Source organism: Manis pentadactyla, chromosome 9 (genome assembly GCF_030020395.1).
Source record: "Manis pentadactyla isolate mManPen7 chromosome 9, mManPen7.hap1, whole genome shotgun sequence".
NCBI classification, from domain to species: Eukaryota; Metazoa; Chordata; class Mammalia; order Pholidota; family Manidae; genus Manis; species Manis pentadactyla.
In genome coordinates, this window is record NC_080027.1 from 92,148,702 (window position 1) to 92,169,264 (window position 20,563).

General features: G+C 52.1%; 1 long non-coding RNA gene across 1 annotated transcript; it reads right to left on the reverse strand.

Annotated features, from left to right (window-relative positions):
* Positions 1–3,123: 3,123 nt before the first annotated feature.
* Positions 3,124–20,491, reverse strand: LOC130684930 (uncharacterized). The gene is made up of 2 exons (XR_008999309.1): positions 20,226–20,491; positions 3,124–4,437 (listed from the first exon to the last, which is right to left on the reverse strand). It is a non-coding gene; the product is annotated as an uncharacterized LOC130684930 (long non-coding RNA).
* Between the last annotated feature and the right edge of the window lie 72 nt (positions 20,492–20,563).

Sequence of the window (20,563 nt, forward strand, 5' to 3'; positions counted from 1 at the left end):
AATCATATGTCTGATCAGAGGTTAATATCCAAAATATATCAGGAACTCATGCAATTCAATAGCAAGTGCAGCTGGTTTCCAAGGACAGACTCTAAAGAGGTACACTGTGGATAAAATGAAGGTTCCTATGGCCAGGTTGCCACAGGAAGGAACCTGGCCCTGGTTGCCTTGCTCACTAGACACGTGTGGGCAATGTGTCGTTACTGACTCAAAATAAAAAAGCTCTTCCCAGTGCTCTGGGTGAAAATGGAGGCACGGCTGCAAGGCTGCAGGAGAACAGAGATGAGACCGGAGTAGTGGCAGTGCTGAGGACAGAGACTGAGACGTCTGCGTGGGTAGAGAGGCCCAGAGGCAGAGACTGGCTTGCTGCATGCAGACTCTCTCTGAGTGGACAAGATTCTGCCACCGTGGGAATAATGTTGAGAATAACCCTTTCACCCCAAGAACATTCTACTATAATTTCTTTGGTCACATTGAATCCATAGTGAACTTGCCTGGGGCTGAAATCCATTGGCAAGACAGGTACATTGACTCAACAGATTTGCACACTCACAGTTTTCTTCCACATACCCAAAGGGCTTGTCTTTGCCAGTGACAGGGTAGAAGGAGATTGTGCTGCTCCTGTGATCAGTATATTGTATCAGGGTTCTCCAGAAAACTAGATAAAGTAGGATATATGTATATACACATTCCTATTATAAGGAATATATATCTGCATATATATGGAATTGCTCATGTGATTACAGAGGCTGACAAGGCCCAAGATCTGTAGCCAGAAGCTGGAGACCCAGGAGGGCCAATGAGGTCATCCCTTTCTGAAGGCTGGAGGCTCAGACCCAAGATGAGCCCATGTTTCAGTTCAAGACTGAAAACAGGAAAAAGCTGGTGTCCCAGCTTAAAAACTATCAGGTGGCAGGTGTTGCCTCCTACCTGTGGAAGCCTCAGCTTTTTTTTTTTCTATTCAGGCCTTCAACTGATTGGGTGAAGCCCACCAACTTTGGGAGAGCAATCTCTGCTAATTTAAATGTTAATCTCATTAAAAAACACCCCTACAGCCACATCCAGAATAATATTTAACCAAATGTCTGGGCATCCCATGCCCAGTCAGCTTGGCACGTAAAATTATCAACATAGATATGTCCTCTTGTATCCTGCAGCTGCCAGAGACCTGGCAGACACTTTGGAAACAACTTTTCTCCCTACTAGAATGCTGACCCTTGGCATCCGACCCCCAGGAGGAAGGGGAACTGTGTAGCCACTTATACCCTTCCCCACCTTGACCGGAAAGGTTTTATCCCCATCTCCTTGCTAAGGAAAGGAAGCAGAGCTCAAACACTACTTCTGTATCCTGTGTGTCATTCTTCAGGTCCTAGTTCTCTCTCTGGCCAGCCTGTCTTGGTGGGTGCTGGGGAGACCCTGTTCTGGGAGCTCGCAGGCTTGGGGCTGGGGGCAGGGGCACATAGACACAGTGAGGGCACTCCACACAGGGTAAAGGGGTCCAAGGCGGGCAGTCAGGAAGATGTGATGACCCCCGACTAGGGCAGGCCTCAGGAGCGGGTGCGCAGAAGAGACCTGGGCTGCAGAGTGAGACTCAGCCCTGACATTCCGGGTGTGGCCTGCGCCCAGTGTGTTCTGCGTCCGCGTGCAGTGTCATTTCCATCCCTTCAAAGGCCGCTCAGAGTTACACAGTCCCCGCGATTCCCTCCAGGCCCTCACTCCCCTTCACACTTGGGATATGCACCCAGATGTGTGGGGTGTGGATGCAGCGGGCGAGCGTCCGGGGTGCCCAAGGTGCACGGGGCGCGGGTCCCTGGGGGTGGGCCGGCGGCCCTCGGGCAGCCCCGGGCGGTTGCCCTGGGAGTCGATCCAGCCCGACGCGGTGGGCAGCGCCCTCTGCCGGCTGGCGGTCGTCTCCCCGCGCTCGGGGTTGTCGGGGAACGCTGGCATCACGTTCGCATTCAGCCCAAGGTAGCTCGCAGATCTCTCGTCCCGACCACCTCAGTCCTCTGCGCCCAACGCCTGCCTGGGGTCCGACCCTCAATTCCGGGTCCACCTTTGAGAGGCCGGAGCGAGTCTCACGTTCAGGGCCAGTGGCAGATGGTGGGGGGGCCCAATGGTCGTGTGAGGAATAGTGCAGAGCACGGCTGAGGGGCTGGAGGAGGGGATCTGAGGGGACCCCACCTCGGGAGGGCTGCGTGGGATGCGCATCGGTTGGGGGCGTCGTAGATGCTGTGCCTTTTCCGCAGCCAGAGCCTCCGCCACCAGGCCGTGTTTGGGGGCACAGGGGCCGAGCCTGCACCCTAGGCCCAAGAGGCCGCCGCCAGTGGTGTGCTGGGCTGGGGCAGGGCATGTGGGCGGACCCCTCGGGGCGCTTCCCGCCTCTGAGGGGCTCAGGGTCCTGGTGAGTAGGAAAGGGTGGGAGGCACGGCCGGCTTGTGCAGGGCGCGTGGCTGCCGGTCTCCTCTCTGGGGTGGGGCCTCACTGGGTCAGAGGGGATTTAGTGGGTCAGGAGGTCACTGAGTCAGAGGGGGCTCACTTGGTGGCTAGAGGGGTCACTGGGTCGGGATGCAGGGAGCTGCACGCTGCCCAGGGCCTGACTCCACTGGGCAGTACCCCAGAGCATGGTTCCCCGCGTGTGACCTGTGGAAAGGAGGTGGGGGGGCAGGCGTGTGTCCCCAAACCGCAGGCAGGGAGGAGGAGTGACTGAAGGTCTCATGGCAGAGGGGGCGGTGGATGAAGACGGGCACCTGGGAAGCAGACTGTGGATTGTTGGCTCTGGGCCGCTTGGGAGTTGGTTTTGTTTTTAGTGGAAGCCCATTGGTTGGGTGGACGCTGAGCCTACCACAGGCGGGAGCCCCCTTCCCGCTCAGCGCCAGGCTGCGGGGGCTCACGAAACGAGGCGCCTGTCCCCCTGCAGCCTCCGGCAGAGACTCCCCCCTGCCCGGGAAGACCCGCTGCCCTCTTTCTGGAGGAGCGGGCTGCGGTGTGCAGGAGTGGCAGCTGCTGCCCCGTTTTTCCCACAGGAAACTCCGACTAGCAACCCCCCTACTGCCGCGGGCTGGGGGTGCAATCTCCCTGCCTTAGGATTGCCAGATTCAGCAAATAAATACACAGGACACCCAGTGAAGTTTCAGCTTCAGGTTGACAGCAAATGCTTTATTGGTGTAATTCCTAATGTTGCACAGGACGTACCTATACTACAAAATGATTTGTGGTTTATTGTTAGACCTGGTGGTCAGGGAAGACATCTGGGAAGATGGAGGGGAGGGGGCAGCAGGTGCCAAGCTGTGTGGCTGAGGAACTGGAAAAAGGCCAGTGTGGTATGCCTCATATTTTAGTGTGAGCTTGTTCAAATGTAATTTCTAGTTCCTGCCTCTGATTTAGTAGGTATGGGGCAGGCACAATAACTACTGTCCTTGAAGCTATCTTACTCCTTCCTCCCAGGACGTCCTGCACACAGTCCTGGGGGCTCAACTCATGATCTTGAGGGGCAGAGCATGGAAGCCCCTCAAGGATAATCCAGGGCAAACTCCTCTCACTACCGAGGAGGAAATTGTTCCAGGGCTGAAGGTCATCCACAGGGTTGAAGGGCATGCATGACTACTCTGTGCCACGACCAAGTGCAGGTGTGGAAGGAGTCCGAGGAGCAGGTGCATGGGTTTGGAGAACTTCTCCCCCATTTCCACTCCCTGTTAACCATCGCTTTTCACTTAGGGACACCTCCCTGGGACTTCTGGCTTAGCCTTGTGGTGGGCCAGGGCCCATGAGTTCACTTTCTACCCCTTGGGCCCCTTAACCTTTGGGAAGTGCTCACAGGTCTAACCTGAGCCATGTTCAGCTTGTTTATTGTTGGAAAGAACAGGCAGGAGGGAGAGAGAACACGAGCAGGCCTTGGAGCAGAGGCCAGAGAGCTCCTAACCCTTCTCCACCCCACGCAGGGTGGGCAGCACAGGCCTGTACCCCCTCGAGGAGCCCTGCTCACAGCCCACAGATCCTGGCGGACAGAGGGGACACCCGCTGCCCTGTGGAGGGGGCCTAGCCTCCCCTCCTCCTCCACCGATGGAGAACTGAGACCGTAAGTACCCAGCTGCAGAGAGGGTGGTTCCCAGGCTCCGCAGCTGGCTGGTCCCCTGCAGGAGTCCTTGTTTCAGCCCCATCCTCCTCAGCTAGTGGCTTCCGGCTTGTCAGGAAGTGAACGCGGGACTCTATCAGAAAGGCCTTCCATGGGGTTGGTGCTTCTCTGGCTTCTCTGTAGGGGTGCCTGGACAGTTACAGACTCCAGCTGGTCTTTGCTGCACCACGGGGCTGGCGGCACTCACTGGGCTCCCCAAGACCAAGGCGACAAGAAGCACCCTAAGACCCTGCAGCAGGACTGCTCAGAGCTGAGGGCTGTGGGCCAGGGACTTCCTGTGGGGTGTTTCCTCAGGGGTGGTGAGGCTGAGGTGAGGAAACACATGTTAAGTGTAAACTGTGACATGCACAGGTGCATGACAGCAGCCCCTCCCCTGCTTCCTGTCTGCCTTCCCTGGTGACCTGCCAAGTTATTGGCAGGGGACTTGCCAAGGGTAGAGGACATGTTTGCAGAGTCTGTCCAGTTCCTGATGACCCCCCTTTCTCTGAAGGCAGCACAGTAGAGCAGTGGAGAGTGTCCTGGCTCTCCATGCACTGGCTGTGTGACCTTTGGTGAGTTACTTAATGTCTCTGTGCCTGTCCCACATCTGTAAAATGGGAGTGACAATAATACCTACTTGATGGCACTGTCATGTAAACGATGCATGTAAAGTTCTCAGTTCTGTGCTTGGCACATGCCTGGGGGAAATGAAGCAAAGACAGGCAGGGCAGGCTAACAAAGGGGACACCACTGGATTCTTGTTGGTGTCCCAATGTCCAGACACCAGGCTGTACCTCCACCCGTAGGTTTCTTTCTTCTTCCTCATCCTCTTTCCAGACAATTGCCTTTTTTGTAAGAGTTACAGATTGTTACCCATGTAACGAATCCATGACACTGGAACATAAAAGGATCAAACATTTTCCTAAACTAATCTGACTTTGTTACAGAACCTGGACTGGATTGCATGACAGAAGAACCGAGCAGCACTCAGAGGTTTTGGAGGATGGAGGTTTATTTCACACTGGCGGGCTCAGAGGAGAGTGATCTCCAGAGCTCTGAGCCCCCAGCACAGGCAAGGGAAAGCAATGTATACTTTTCTACTTCTGTATTATGTGGCATTTTGGCATGCACAGCAAGCAGGGCGGGAGAACCTGGAAGGTCCCCAAGGGGGCACAGTTTGAGAACTTTCTGAGTATTTCCTCATCATTCCCCTCTCTGACGCCCCTTTAAACAATTTGTTTTAGAGGGTATCATCTAGGTTCAAGACAGGGTTATGGCAGCTATGCGCGCAAATGTGCTTTATGGAGATGTGCTATTTAGCCATCTGAGGACACATGGTCCTATCAGGAGCCCGAGGAGCAGGAGGATGAGGGCTCCAACTAGGCCAGTCAGGAGGGTGGTTAACCATGGGTTCCATTCAAACCATCCTTGGAACCAGGATTTTTTGTTTAGCATTTCATTTATATGCTGAATGTTTTCCCTCACTTTAGCTAGTAAATTTTTAATTATGCCAGACTTATTTGCATAGAAGCAGCAATTTTCTCCTAGTGCTACACACAAGGGTCCTTGGGACATGAACGGGAAGTCAAGTCCCCTTCGATTTTGCAGCACCATTTCAGCTAGGGAATCAACTTGAAGCTGATTCATGGTAGACCCAAGATGCTCTAAGTCTTGATTTATTTCCTGGATTAGGGCAGTGAGTTCTAAATCTCCCTTTATTAAGGCCGCCATGCCTACAGCAGCTGATCCAGCTACACTGAACCTGACTGAACCAGGAATTAGCAAGGGGGCAACCCGTTTCACCCGGGAAGTTTCACTGGGGAAAGGAGGTAGCTTCCTTCGGGCCCACTGTAAGTAAACACTTGGGGCAGCACTTGGACCAGGACGCAAACCCAGGCTGGACAGCACTATAGGTGCAGCAAGCTTGCCCTACTTCACAGGCCCACCACTTACCGTTTGGAGCAAGGTAGGTTAGGGACTCATAAGCGGTGATATTGGTAACACAGATGTCAGCAAAACCTTGTTTTAGTGGTTTGGAGGGCATTTCAGGGGGCCAGAGGCAGGTGGCATTTCCTGTTATGTCACCTATAACTAGCTGTGGTCCTGGGTGTAGGCATAAGGAGTGGTTGCGGACAATGGTGGGGAACATGATGTCTCCGATTCCAATATAGTAAGGGGGTTGGTTTGGAGGCACATCCAACAATCTTCAGCTAGCTTGGGCAGTGTTTTATTTAGGAGTTGGTGCATATTTTGCAGCATAGGAAACAAGCTAGGGTCTCGCTGCCTTTTTTTACCTGGATGGGATGATGCTCCTGCCAGGGACAATCCAGTCATGTCATGGGGATCAAAGTATGGATCCCCCAGGCTTGATAACAGCTCCATTGGCTTTAAAGGTACCTTTAGTTGTTTATGCTGGATGGTTATTAGGGCTCCTGTATCATATCCAGTCTTGTACAGTCTGATTCTCCAAGTGTATCCAGTTTCCCATTTGTAATGTAGGGGTTGTTTTACAGTGAGATTAAGCGTACCTGATTTTAGGTTTATATCTAACCAGGAGTTACTAGTTAGTCCACCTGAATAGATGGCTGCAGTGACACACACACATGAGGGCAGTAAAATTCTGAGGAAGAGTTGTACTTTTTGCCTTTCGTGGCTGGGTTATCTTGAGGGTCATCAGGGCACATGTATATTGGTATGTTTGGTTGGCCAGGGAACAGTTGTGCTAACGGGAGGGATAAGTAGGGAACGGGAGAGCCCTTTCCCGACTCATCAGACCAAGCTAAGACTTTTCCTCCTGATGACAGTGTAAAATTATACAACACAGGGTGCTTCTGTTCCAATGCTGTTTGGGCAGTTAGGCATAGTCCAAGCAGGTATAGAGGCAGCATTATAGAGAAACCTGTTTGGAGATATGGGGAAGTTGGACAGGCTGAGGCCCAAGACTAAAGAGAGGCAGCAAGCGCAGCAGCAGGACCTACGACTAACCAATAAACAATGGAAAGGGCAACTCTGTGAGGGACGGTCCAATCAGAAGGGGCAGCAGTAGAGAGTCCAATCCCCAGGATGAGAGATCCCAGGATCCACTGCGTGCAGGTGTTCATTAGTCAGAGGGTAATCGTTGGATCCAGGGCCTTTCTTCATTCTGGAATGGTGGTGCCTACAACTTTGAGGGCAGTAGGAGTGGTTAGATCAACAATGTGGGGCCCAGTCCACTGAGGCTTGAGGGGAGCCTTTTTCTAATATTTGACCCAGACTGAGTCCCCTACCTGGAAGGAATGTACTAGGGTCCCCAAGGAGATTGGGGCTCTTTCTATGGTGTATTGTTGTAGCTTACTTAGGGTGGCTCCTAAGGCTTGGAGCTGTTCCATTACTCCCTTATCTCCTATCTGGTGTCAGTTCCCTGGAAGGCTCTCTAGACATGGGGGGTGGGGGTGGGGGCTCCATATACTAGCTCAAAAGGGGAAAAGCCTTGTGCTCTGGGTGTGCAAGGAGCACACAGGAGGGCCAGGGGTAGTAGGTCCAGCCATGGGAGGGTGGTTTTCTGGCAGAATTTGGCTAGGGTTTTGTGGATAAAATGAGAGTTGCTGTGGCCAGGATTCCCACCTGGCCCTGGCTGACTAGCTCACTGCACACCTGTGGGCAATACATGGCTGTTGACTCTATATAAGGAGCTCTGACCAGTGCTCTGGGCATGACACGGTGGCAGGACTGCAAGGCTGGAGTGGTGGCAGCACCAAGGACAGAGGCCTGGAGGATGGCTGTGCGGGACAACTGTGCAGAGAGGCCCAGAGGTTGGCTGTGTGGGATGACTGTGCAGAAGAGGGGCCCAGAGGCAGAGGCTGGCTTGCTGCATGCAGACTCGCTCTGAGTGAATGAATGGGATTTTAGTGACTGACCTGCCACCTGGAAATAAAGTTGGGTATAACCCTTTCACCCCAAGAACGTTTTGCTGTCAATTTCTTTGTTCACATTGAATCCATAGTGAACTTGCCTGGGGCTGAAACCCATTGGCAAGACAGGTTCCCTTGAGGGTATGATTCATTCACTCCACTTTCCCTGAACTCTGGGGCCTGTAGGCAGTGTGGAGTTTCCAGGTGACACTGAGAGATTCAGTTAAAATCCGTCTGCTTCTGCTACAAATGCAGGTCCATTATCACCGTGAACTGTAGATGGTAGGCCAATCTGGGGCGCAATCTCCCTCAGGAGAACTCTGGCTACCTCTCAACTTCATTCTGTTCTTGTTGGGAAGGCTTTGACCCACCCAGAGTATGTACACACTATTACTGGGAGGTATCTGAGTCCTCTGCTTGGCTGGACATCTGTGATGTCTCTCTCTAGGTCTTCAAAGGGGGCAACTCCTGCTCTTTGGACACTGGGTGGGGGTTGTGGTGCAGATCAAGTGTTATTCCTGGTGCAAGTTACACACTGCTCACTTGTTGCCCAACACAATGCTGGCAATTGGCTGATGTAGTATTGTTTCTTGAGGAGGGCTTTCAGTGCAGTCTTTCCTAGGTAGGTGAGTTGATGGTACTCACTGACTAGATGCCTTCCGGCTGCAGTTGGTACAAAGATGTGTCTGTCAGGCAGCATCCACCACCCTTTCTTGGTTAGGGTGAGCCCTTCAGCCGTGGCCCAGTCTTTCTCCTTTTCAGTGTACTTGTGTGGAAGGGCCTTCACCAGGGGTGTTAAGGTCATGGTGAGGGAAGGACCTTCACCTATCTCCTTACTGGCTGCTGCTTCAGCTGCTTCATCTGTCAGGCAATTTCCCTGTGTTATAGGGTCGTTTCCTTATTGGTGTCCTTTGCAATGTAGAATTGCTACTTGTTTTGGGAGCCAAACAGTCTCGAGGAGTTTTAGTATCTCTTCCTTGTTTTTGATTGTCTTCCCTGCTGCAGTGAAGGGACCTCTTTCCTTGTAGATTGCTCCATGTATGTGTACAGTGGCAAAGATACCAGGAGTCGGTGTAGAAGTTGACTTGCTTGCTTTCGCTCATGGTGAGGGCCTGGATTAAGGCATGTAATTCGGCCCACTGTGCTGACCATCTGGCTGGTAGGGCTTTAGCTTCTAAGACCTCAGTGGCAGTGGTAACTGCATAACCTGAACTCTGGACACCTTCTTGTAAGTAACTGCTGCCATCACTAAATAGTGTGAGTTCCAGATTCTGTATTGCTTCATCCTGCAGATCCAGATGACTTGAGTAGACTTCATCAGTTACCTCAGAATAGTCATGATCTGATCTCCCCTCTTCGGTGGGGAGGAAAGTTGCTGGATTTAGTGTTCGTACTGTTTCAGGAGTGACCCGCAGGTTTTCACAGAGGAGCCCTTGGTATTGCACTAGCTGGGAATTGGACAGGAAGCAGTGTTCATGAGACACAACAGCATGGGGGACCCTGACATTCAGTTCTTGTCCCAGGATAAGTTTGTTTGCTTCCTTAATGAGTAGAACTGTGGCTGCCAGCGCCCTGAGGAAGGGTGGCCATCCTGCTGCAACCGGGTCCAGTTTCTTTGACAAGCATGTGACCGGCCGCTGCCAGGGCCCAACAGTCTGTGTGAGAACCCCGAGGGCCACCTTTTCATTTTCATGTACAAAGAGATTGAAGGGATTTCCTAGACCTGGCAGGCCTAGGGCCAGTGCTTGTCCCAGAGCAGCCTTTATTTCCAGGAAGGGAGCTTTTGCCTCTTCTGTCCAGACAGGGGGCTCTCAGTTTGAGCCCCCTAGGAGGCTGTAGAGGGGTCTTGCCATTTCTGAGAAACTGGGAATCCAGATTGGGCAGAACCCTGCCACCCTCAGGAATTTTCATAGGCCCTTATTTGTCTCTAAGGAGGTAATGACTCTCTTCCTCTCTGGCCCTGGTGCCCTCTTCCCCTGGGTGAGGAAGAAGCCCAAGCACCGGACTAGCTGCTGGCAGATTTGTGCCCTTTTCCATGAGCCTTGGTATCCCGAGTCTGACAGGAGTTGCAGGAGGGCCTTTCTGCCTATTGCACAATTTTCCTGGGTGTCACTGGCAAGGAGGAGGTCATCTACATACTGGAGAAGGGTGCAGCGTGTGGATTCCCTCAGAAAGCTGGCCAGGTCTGTAGCCAACACCTCTCCAAAGAGAGTGGGTGAGTTCTTGAACCCTTGTGGAAGCCGCCTCCATGTTAACTGCATCTGCTGCCCTGTATCCGGGTCAGTCCATTGTAATGCAAACAAAGGCTGGCTCTGGGGGGCCAGCTGGAGGCAGAAAAAGGCATCCTTTAGGTCTAGGCAAGTGAATCACTTGGCAGACCCTGGGATCTGGCTGAGAAGGGTGTATGGATTTGGGACCACCGGGTGTAAAGAAACAGTCACTCTGTTAATGGCTCGCAGGTCTTGAACAGGCCGGTGCCCTCCTCCCGGCTTTTTGACTGGTAGAAGCAGGGTGTTCCAGGGCGACTGACACTCGATTAGAATGCCCGCCTCTCTGAGTCTGATCAGGTGTTCCTGGATGCCTGCTCTCACCTCTTGTGAGAGGGGTACTGTCACTGTCTCTGTGGCTGGGCTCCTGGAGCCAGCTCTACAATAACAGGGGCTTGGTTTCAGCCCATACCAAGGGGAAAGCAGCTCTCAATTCAGGTGGGCTACTTGAGAGGGTCTGGGCACAGAATAGCCTCCACTCCTCTTCCCTGGGTGTGGTTATTGCCAGTATGAGGAACCCTGGCTTTTCTTGCCCTGGACTTAGTTTGAGGCTGGTGCATTCAGTTGGTTCAAAAGTTATGTGGGCTCTGAGTTTCGAGAGTATATCTTGGCTGAGGAGGGGAATGGGGTACTCGGGTAGGTAGAGAAATTCATGTTGGACCTTGTGGCCCCCAAGTTCACGTTGGCGGGCTTGGCAGAAGTGCTGCTGAAGTGCTTTCATCCCAGTGGCTCCAAGAATAGCTGCAGTCTTGTCACTGAAGGAGGCTACAGGGAAGATGACCACAGAGTGTTCCGCCCGTGTCGGCCATAAAAGTCATGTTTTGGACCCCACCTTCATTTTGACGGTGGGCTCATGGGGGCTGAGTGTGAGAAAGCCCGGTCCTTGTCAATCTCAATCTGCTCCTGCCAGGCCAGTGAGCCTTTCCCTGTGAGGCTCCTTCCGGTAGTGGCTGGGCTTTGGGGCTTTGCCTCGGTTGGGGAACTTGTTCTTCCAAGGCCCCTTCTCATTACAGTAAGCACACTGGTCCCTGCTTAGGGGCATCTTAGGTTTCCCCCCTCTTGGCGGCCGGCTTCTTTCTGCCTTTTGGTCATCCTTTTCCTTTAGGGCAGCTGCCAGGAGGATGACCTTTCTCTTCATCCACTTTTCAGCCTCCCTGTCAGCCTGAACTTCTCTGTTCATATATACTTTGTTGGCAATTTCAATCAGCTGGGTGATGTTCATTCCAGAAAAGCCCTCAACTTTCTGGAGCTTCTATCTGATGTCTGGGGCAGCTTGGGTCACGAATGAGGTGTTGACCATTTGTTGGCTCTCTTGTGACTCAGGGTTGAAGGGGGTGTAGATGCAATAAGCTTCACACAGTCTTTCATAATAGTCCCCAGGAGACTCTCCTGATTGTTGAGTGACTGAAGATATTTTAGTCATGTTTATGGGCTTTTTGGACCCGACTTTGATCCCCTGGAGGAGAGTATCCTGATATCAGCGGATCTGGTGCTATCCCTCAGTGGTGATGAAGTTCCACTTGGGGGGTTTCTCAGGGACAGTGATTTCAGCCCATGCACCCCGATCAAGGACCCCAGCTGGTGCATATTCTTCCAGGTATTGGCAGGTGCCTTTGATAATCTACCTTCTTTCTTCCATGTTGAATAGGGTGTGGAGAAGCTATCGGCAATCTTCGAGGTCAGCCAATGGGTTTGGAAGAGGGACTGCATGAGGTCAACTAGGGTTTGTGGCTTTTCTGAGTATGATTGGGGTATTGTGCTTCCAATTGAGGAGGTCAGTAGTGGAGAAGAGTTGATAGTAAAGCATGGCCTGGCCAGGTTGGGTGGTCCCATCTTCATCATGCCTCTCAGGCTCCCTCACCTCTCACACCAGTATCTGAAGGGTGCCTGTGCCCGGTCAAGGGCGCAGTCTGGCTGCTGGTCCTGGGGAGAGTGGGTCCACTGGACCTGGAGGCAGCAGGGAGACCAACAGTGGCGGAGTGTCTGGGGGCTGGGTGCTGATGACCTTGGAGGCACATAAGGTGGAGGAGATATTGGTTCTTCCTCTGGATCACTAGCAAAAATTTGTGCAGGCTCAGGCTTCTGTTGGTCTTTTGTAGGCTGCTTTGTTGAGAAACTAAGACCCTACTTTGTCCATGCCTGTCGCAAGCAAATCGCACCCAGCGGGGGAGGGTATGGGCAACTCCTAGCCAGCAGTCAATGTATGGGAACTGATCAGGGTGACCTGGATCTCCAGTGATGACCCGCCAGACTCAAAAAACTGTTGGGACATCTAGGGCTCCTTATGGAGGCTATCCTACACCAAAGGTAGGCCATTCGGATTCACACAGGGTTTTTAACTTGCCAGAGGTTAATTTTAGTCTGTCGTCCTCGTAAATCCCTTCCTGAAATTTTTTTATCATGGTTTTGAGAACTGTGAGTTTGCTGTGTCCCGACCCCATGATGTGTCCATGAGACAGTGCTGGGAAGACAGACAAGTAGGGGAGGGGTGCCTCCTTCAGAGAGGAGACGAGTCAGATGCCTGTCCATTTGCTCTCCTCTTGGAGACTTTGGTCAGCCTTGACTAAGGTGCACCCGTTTAAGTCCCAGGCCAGGTCAGCTGAAGCCGAGTCACTATTATGTCGTGGTGGCCAACTGTGAATATGGTAAAGGGCCCACTCAGATTCCATGGAGCAGGCCGTGAAATCAAAGATTTAGTGCAAACTGCATGGTTTCAATCGCTCTGTACAATCACTCACACATTCAGACCAGACTTTAAACATTTCCTCCCTGGGAATCCCTACCTGTGAAAACTCTAAGAGGTCTCCGGGAGGTGATCAGACTTCCCTTCCACCCCAGTGGGTGGGAACTGGCTGGATCAGGGGCCCCGGAACCTTACTATAATCTGACATCGGAACCAGATCCTCACCTGCCAAGCCTCTTTGAGCCCGGCAGGAACAGCTGAGCAGAGCTGGGCTGACTGGGCAGGAGACTGCCAAAAGATCAGGCAGGGCGCTCCTCCTCTGTTGCGATTGCCTGTTCTATTACCGCCCTGCCGTTGCCCCAAACCAGTGGCAACAATGGGCCAGCGCAGTTGGGTTTCCCATTCAGCGAACCAAATGTTACAGAACCTGGACTGGATCACCTGACGGAAGAACCAAGCAGCACTCAGAGGTCTTGGAGGATGGAGGTTTATTTCACACTGATGGGCTCTGAGGAGAGTGATCTCCAAAGCTCTGAGGCCCCAGCACAGGCAAGGGTAAGCAATTTATACTTTCCTACTTCTGTATATGTGGCATTTTGGTGCGTGTGGCAAGCAAGGCAGGAGAAGAACCCAGAAGGGCCCCAAAGTGGGAGGCAGGGAGGGGGTTTGAGAACTTTCCTCATCAACTTCAAGCCTGCACCTCCCTGAGAGGGGTCATCTGCTTTCCGTTTCTGGGCACTCTCTCCCTCCACAGACTCATCTGGAATCCTGAGGCTTTCAGGGAACAGGACACAGGGAAGAGGCCTGGGCTGTGGTCCTGGGAAGTCTCCACAGCTCAGGGGCTCTGAGATGTCCCCCACAACCCTCACATTGCTCTTGAGACTGGGGAGCTCTGTGGGCCCATGCAGGGCCCTGTTGCCACCCCTGGGCAGTCTGGCCTTGCCTTTCCATGGGATGATCCCAAGCCCAGGGCCTCCTCTGGCAGCCAGGTAGCATCCCTGCAGGCCTGGGCAGGCCCTGAAGTATTGCCAGTAACATTCAATCCCCATTCTCCACTCTCAGAAACTGGGTGAGGGACACAAAGGCCTGCCTGTCTTAGTGGAGGCAGGGTACATTCCTCTCATTTCATTCCAGGGTGCAGACAGTTAATCTCCCAGCCAGCCTGCACACTTGCAGCCCACAACAGCTTAAAGGAGGCCCCATAGTTCAGGGGAAATGATGCCCAGTCTTGGGTGGTCTCAGACCACACTGGGGCCACAGTCCACTGCAGCCAGGCCTGCACTCCTGCACTGAAGAGGGGGTGGGGGCTTTGCAGCTCACCCACTTTGCTCGTTCAGAAAAAGATGAGCCTTCAACGAACTAGAGCAAATAGTTCTAAAATTCATATGGAACCACAAAAGACCCTGAATAGCCAAAGCAATCCTGAGAAGGAAAAATAAAGTGTGTGTGGGGGGGTATTATACTCCCCAACACCAAGCTCTACTGCAAAGCCACAGTAAACAATACAATTTGGTACTGGCACAAGAACAGACCCACAGACCAATGGAACAGAATAGAGAGCCCAGATATAAATGCAAGCATATACGGTCAATTAATATATGATAAAGGAGTCATGGATATACAATGGGGAAATGACAGCCTCTTCAATAGCTGGTGTTGGCAAAACTGGACAGCTACATGTAAGAGAATAAAACTGGTTCATTGTCTAACCCCATACATAAAAGTAAACTAAAAATGGATCAAAGACCTGAATGTAAGTCACAAAACATAAAACTTTTAGAAGAAAACATAGAAAAATCTCTTGAATATAAACATGAGCAACTTTTTCCTGAACGCATCTCCTCGGGCAAGGCAAACAAAATAAAAAATGAACGAACGGACTACATCATACTAAAACCTTCTGTACAGCAAAGGACACCATCAGCAGAACAAAAAGGCATCCTACAGTATGGGAGAATATATTTGTAAATGACATATCTGACTAGGGGTTAACATCCAAAATACATAAAAGAACTCACATGCCTCAATACCCAAAAAGCAAATAACCCTATTAAAAACTGGGTGGAGGATATGAACAGACACTTCTCCAAAGGAGAATTTCAGATGGCCAAGAGACACATGAAAAGATGCTCTAATCACTAATTATCAGGGAAATGCAAATTAAAACCACAATGAGATATCACCTCACACCAGTAAGGATGGCCAACATAGAAAAGAATAGGAACAAATGCTGGGCAGGATGCGGAGAATGGGGAACCCTCCTACACTGCTGGTGGGAATTTAAACTAGTTCAACCATTGTGGAAAGCGGTATGGAGGTTCCTCAACAAACTAAAAATAAAACTACCATTTGACCCAGAACTTCCATGCCTCGGAATTTACCCTAAGAATGTAGGATTCCAGTTTAAAAAGACATAATGCACCCCTATGTTTCTTGCAGCATTATTTACAGTAGCCAAGATATGGAAGCAACCTAAGTGTCCATCAGTAGATGAATGGATAAAGAAGATGTGGTACATATACACAGTAGAATATTATTCACCCATAAGAAGAAAACGAATCCTACCATTTGCAACAACATGGATGGAGCTAGAGAGTATTATGCTCAGTGAAATAAGTCAGCTGGAGAAAGACAAGTACCAAATGATTTCAGTCTTCTGTGTAGTATAAGAACAAAGCAAAGACTGAAGGAACAAAACAGCAGCAGACTCACAGAACCCAAGAATGGACTAACAGTTACCAAAAGGAAAGAGATTGGAGCGGGTGGGTGGGAAGGGAGGGAGAAGGGGAATAAGGGGCATTATGATTAGCACACATACATAGGAGAGGGCATGGGGAAGGCTGTATAGCACAGAGAAGACAAGTAGTGATTCTATAGCATCTTACTATGCTGATGGACAGTGACTGTAATGGGGTATGTGGTGGAGACTTGATAACGGGGGGAATCTAGTAAATACAGTGTCACCCATGTGATTTTATATTAATGATACCAAAAAAAAGAAAGTGGTGACACAGCTGCAGCAGGGGCCACAGACTTTCTCTGTAGAAGGTCAGATACATGTTTTCAGGCCATGAGGTCAACTCTGCTATCATAGGATAGGCAGGACTTCACTCCAATACTTTTATTTACAATACAGGTGTTGGGCTGGACTTGACCAGTGTCTTTGGCTTGCCAGCTGGGCTACAGACTAAGGTGTAGAGGCTGCACAGGTGCAGGCCTGACCCCCTCTGCCTGTCACCTGCTGCTGAGGCATCCCACCAGGTGCAACTCCTAGGGCTGTGTTCCCCCAGCGTCTTTGCACTTGGCGATTCCTCCTCCTGGATGCTGGAGCTCCCCTACCTGGGACCTCCCACAGGCCCTCCAGAGGCAGTGGAGCCTCTCCATGCACCACTGCTGGGTGCTCACCCATCAGGCTCTACTTGGCCTGGCCTCTAACAGCACAAGCCCCTGCTGGGCCTCTTCCTTGCCTTCCCACTCTTCCCTCCCCTCAGTCCTGCCCTGTTCCTGAGTTTCCTCCTGGCTCCCTGGCTTCTCATCCCCTCCGTCATCTCAGCTGCTGCTTTCCCAGCCCCCTCAGGTGGTCTGCCCATGAGGCCCTTACCTCCGTCAAGAGGCACACCTCCCGCCAGGCCTCTGCAGGCCATGAGAGGTTTGAGTTCACCAGATGTGTGTTCTGTATGCAAAGACCACACGGGCTGCTCAACCTCAGTGTGCCACACCTGTGCCCATTGCTTGTCTCCACCTCTGCCTCTTCACAAGTCCCCCTCTGTAGGTGGCATGTTGGGGTGGGGGACAGGTTTTTGGAGTATTTTCACAGTTCATGGCAACCCCTGAGCCACAGCCTCCTGCCCCTTCTAGCCATTTACCCCTCTAGCCATGAGCCCAGCTGGCCATTCAGCCTCTTCCCTGGGAATCTGGAACCCGAGCGTGTTGGTGTTTTTCAGGTGAGTTGGTCTGCACTGCATGGGTGGGAGCTAGGGAGAGGCATTTTCCGCCACCACAGGCAGGTGAGCAGCACTAGAGCGAGGAGGCAGTGCAGGCAGGAACAGGGAAGCAGCTGAGGCCTGAGGCTGGGGGAGTGGTGGCAGCCCAGGGCATGCACCCCCTATAGAGATGAAGAGAAGAGCCAAGTGGTCCCAAGGCCAGAAGCCAGGCTTGGTGACCTGATCCTCCTTCCCTAACACAGTTCTGTGCCCTGAGAGCTTCTGCTCTCTGCAGGCAGGTAGGTCCCCCTAATCCTCTGAAGCTTTGCCATGCTTTGGGTGGGGCGGGCAGACCCTTCATCTCTGCCGCTGTGCCCTCTGCTGCCCCCTTCCCTTACCCCAGCGCCCTCTTGACAAAGGGGTCGTGAGCAGGAAGGCTGGGGCCAGGATGGTTTGGGGCCAGGCTTTCGAGAAACAAAGCTGAGCTTTCCTCCAGACAGCAGGTGCTCGGCGTGGGTTGTGGTGGGGCACAGCTGCCTCCTGCCCTCCTTGGTTCTGGGACAAAGCAGTTTGTTGGTGCTCTGGCCCAGCTGCTCTAGAAGCCCTGCCACTGCACCCTGGCCTGGCCCAGTGGGCAGTGAGCAGGCTGCAGTCTCAGCAGAGCAGCAGCATGTTTGCCCCAAACCTGCAACAGGCCGCCTGCCCCTGGAGAGCAGAGCACAGAGCCGTGAGAGGTGGCGGCAGGGACTACGGAAACAGAGAGGACTCTCCTTAGGGGTTTGTTTTCAGGGGTGGTTTTATGATCTTTGGTCCTTTTGGCTTTCAGTGTATTTTTATGCAGCCCCTTTGGCCCGTCTGGGCTATGGCCACTGCTCCCTGCACACCTGCCCTCCAGACCTCAGTAGATATCATGAGATCTGCAGGGAGGCAGGAACAGACAGCAGATGCAGGAAGTCGGGGGGGTCCTTCAGGCCCCTTAAAAACAATCCCACCCTCTGGGTGAGCTCTGGGTGGGGCACGAGCCCCCAAAGGCTGTCCCACATTCCAAGGACAGCTAGAGCAGAGAGAAATGACCCCAAGGAGAAGGGAAATTACCCTGCAGCTGGACCAGGCTGGGGCAGTAGTGCGCGCTGCTAGCCAGCACAGGAAGGCCCCGTGGTGGAGGGAACCACGCTTTTTGTCACTTATGCCCAGCAGATGCTGATGACAATGCAGGTCTGGAAGGCTTTGCTTTTGAACTAAAAACTTTGGGCAGGGCCCCTTTGGAAAGTTACATGCTCATGCACATCTGCTCCATACTGTGGTCACAACCTCATCTGCAGACACAGGTCCCTGCTCTCCACCCAAACCCCACAGCCTCAACTCAGGCTCCACCGTTCAGCCCAGGGCTACTGCAACGCCTCCTCCCTGCCGTCACCCTCCATGCCCTCCCTACTCCAGTCCACCTGTAAAATTCCTTTTTAAAAATGTAAGTTTTGTTGAAATATAATTCATGATCATATAATTCATTAAAAGTGCCTATCAGTAGTCTTTAGTATATGCACAGAGGTGTCCAACCAACTCTACAACCAATTTAAGAGCATTTTCATTCCCCCAGAAAGAAAGCCTGTGCCCATCACAGTCCCATACCTGCCCCCACACCCAGCCTGCCTGTCTCTAGAGATGTGCCTGTTTTGGATATCTGGTAGGAAGGGAACCGTACAGCATGTGGTTCTTTGGGACTGGTTCCTTTCATTTAGGGTGATGTTGTTAAGGTTCATCCACATTGTAGCAGGTTAGCATTCCTTTTTATAGCCAATATTCCATGGTATGGGTATGCCAGCTTTTGTTTACCCACTTACCAGATGTTTCTACCTTTTGGCTATTATGAATAATGTTGCTAAGAAATTTGTGTCCAAGTTTTTGTGTGGACGTATGTTTTCATTTCTCTTTATACCTGGGAGTCACTGGCTAAACTCTATGTTTAACTTTTTGAAAACTGCCAAGCTATTTTCCAAAGTGGCTGTACCATTCTGTGATCCTCTCAGTAGCTGAGGAGGGGGAAAGGCCAATAACGAGCAGGATAATATCAGATTCCATTAGGTGCTTTAAAGAAAACGGTAAAAATACTGGACAGTACTGGAAAGGTATTCCAGGTCAGGTGCAGAGAGAAGCTCTTTCAGATGACATTTTGGCTAAGACCTGCCCGAATTGCAGAGCCTCCTGTGGGAAGGCCCCCCTAGCCCCGGCAACCTGTGTCCTGGGCTGTCTCGAGCCACATCCTCCTCCAAGAATGACTGTTAGTTTGTATTTCCCTGTGCTTGCGTGGCCGTCCCGACTTGCAGACATGCTCAGGATGGCCCCTGGCTCTGTTACTGCCAATGTGCGGCAGGGGGCGCTCCCTCCCCCGCTAGACCACATGTTTCAGGAGGCAGGGCTGCCCTTCTGAGTTCTCAGTGCTCAGAACAGAGTTCTCAGTAAATACATGTTGAATCAACTAACAGTACTGTATCAACTGCGACTAAACTGGGTTAGGACTCTGCTCCCGGCAGCTGGTAAAGTAAATAAAACCCCCCTGAGAAAGCTGGAGCGGGGCTGGTTCTGTTGGATGTTCTGCTTAGTCCAAACTTAGACTGGGCGCTGTACTTCCAGGAGTGCAGCTTTCAGTTCTGCTTTTCCTGTGAAGTCCTGTTATGCACAACATGTAGCAGTTAAAAGGAATTAATATTTGGAGGATTTGCTCTGGGTCAGGAGCTGCGCCAAGCCCTTAATGTACTGTCCCCTTTTACCTTCGAAACAAGCCCGGGTTACCATTTGTTACCATTATGCCCACTTTACAAAGGGGAAAAGTGGCGCTTAGGGGCACTGGCTTCCGCAAGGTCACATGACCGCAGGTGAGCATCCGGGAGTCTCAATCCAGGAATTTATCCCCACTATGCTACATCCTCTCCTCCAAATAAATATCTAACCATGTCCAGCCGATGGAGTCTGCACATGGAACACACCCAAACACCTATCTCCTAAGCAGCTGAATTTAAGAGTTAAAATTTTTTTGTGATAAAATATGAAAGTTTTAACCATTTAACCATTTAAGCCTACATTTGGATGGCACTAGGTTTCAGCTTTTCAAACCGGAAGTGCCTATTCAGTCAACACCGACGCCCAGCCCCCAGGCCCCGCCACCCACCTTTGTTTCTGTGGATTTGACCAGATCCTCCTGAGAGAAATGGACGGTGCCGTCCCTCTGTGGAGTATCTCACTCAGCACACTGTCCTCAGGGTTCACCCACATTGCTGTAAGTGTCAGACTTACTCCTTTTTAAGGCTGAGCCCATGTGCTTACACAGCGACACAGGCCTGTCAACCCACTCACCTTTCCACCGACGCCTTAGGTGTGCGCCGTGCTGCCGTGAACACGTACGACAGGAAAGCTTCCGTTGTGGCGATTAAGGGAACCAGAGGCCTCGGAAGAGCCTGGACGCCACCGTACGCACGCACTGCCCTGCGTCCCGCTGGCCTCTCTAGGCGTTTGCCCGCCACCGGGTCCCGGGCTACTGGGGACAAATGCCAGGTCTTCCCGTCTCGCTGCCGCTTCCGACTCGGAGCTGAAGCTCTCCCAGCGCGGCCGCGTAATTGGGGAAGGGGGCCGGGTGGGGGTGGGGGACGCCCCGAGCAGCGAGAGGGGGCGGGGCGCCCCGGAGGAGGGGGCGG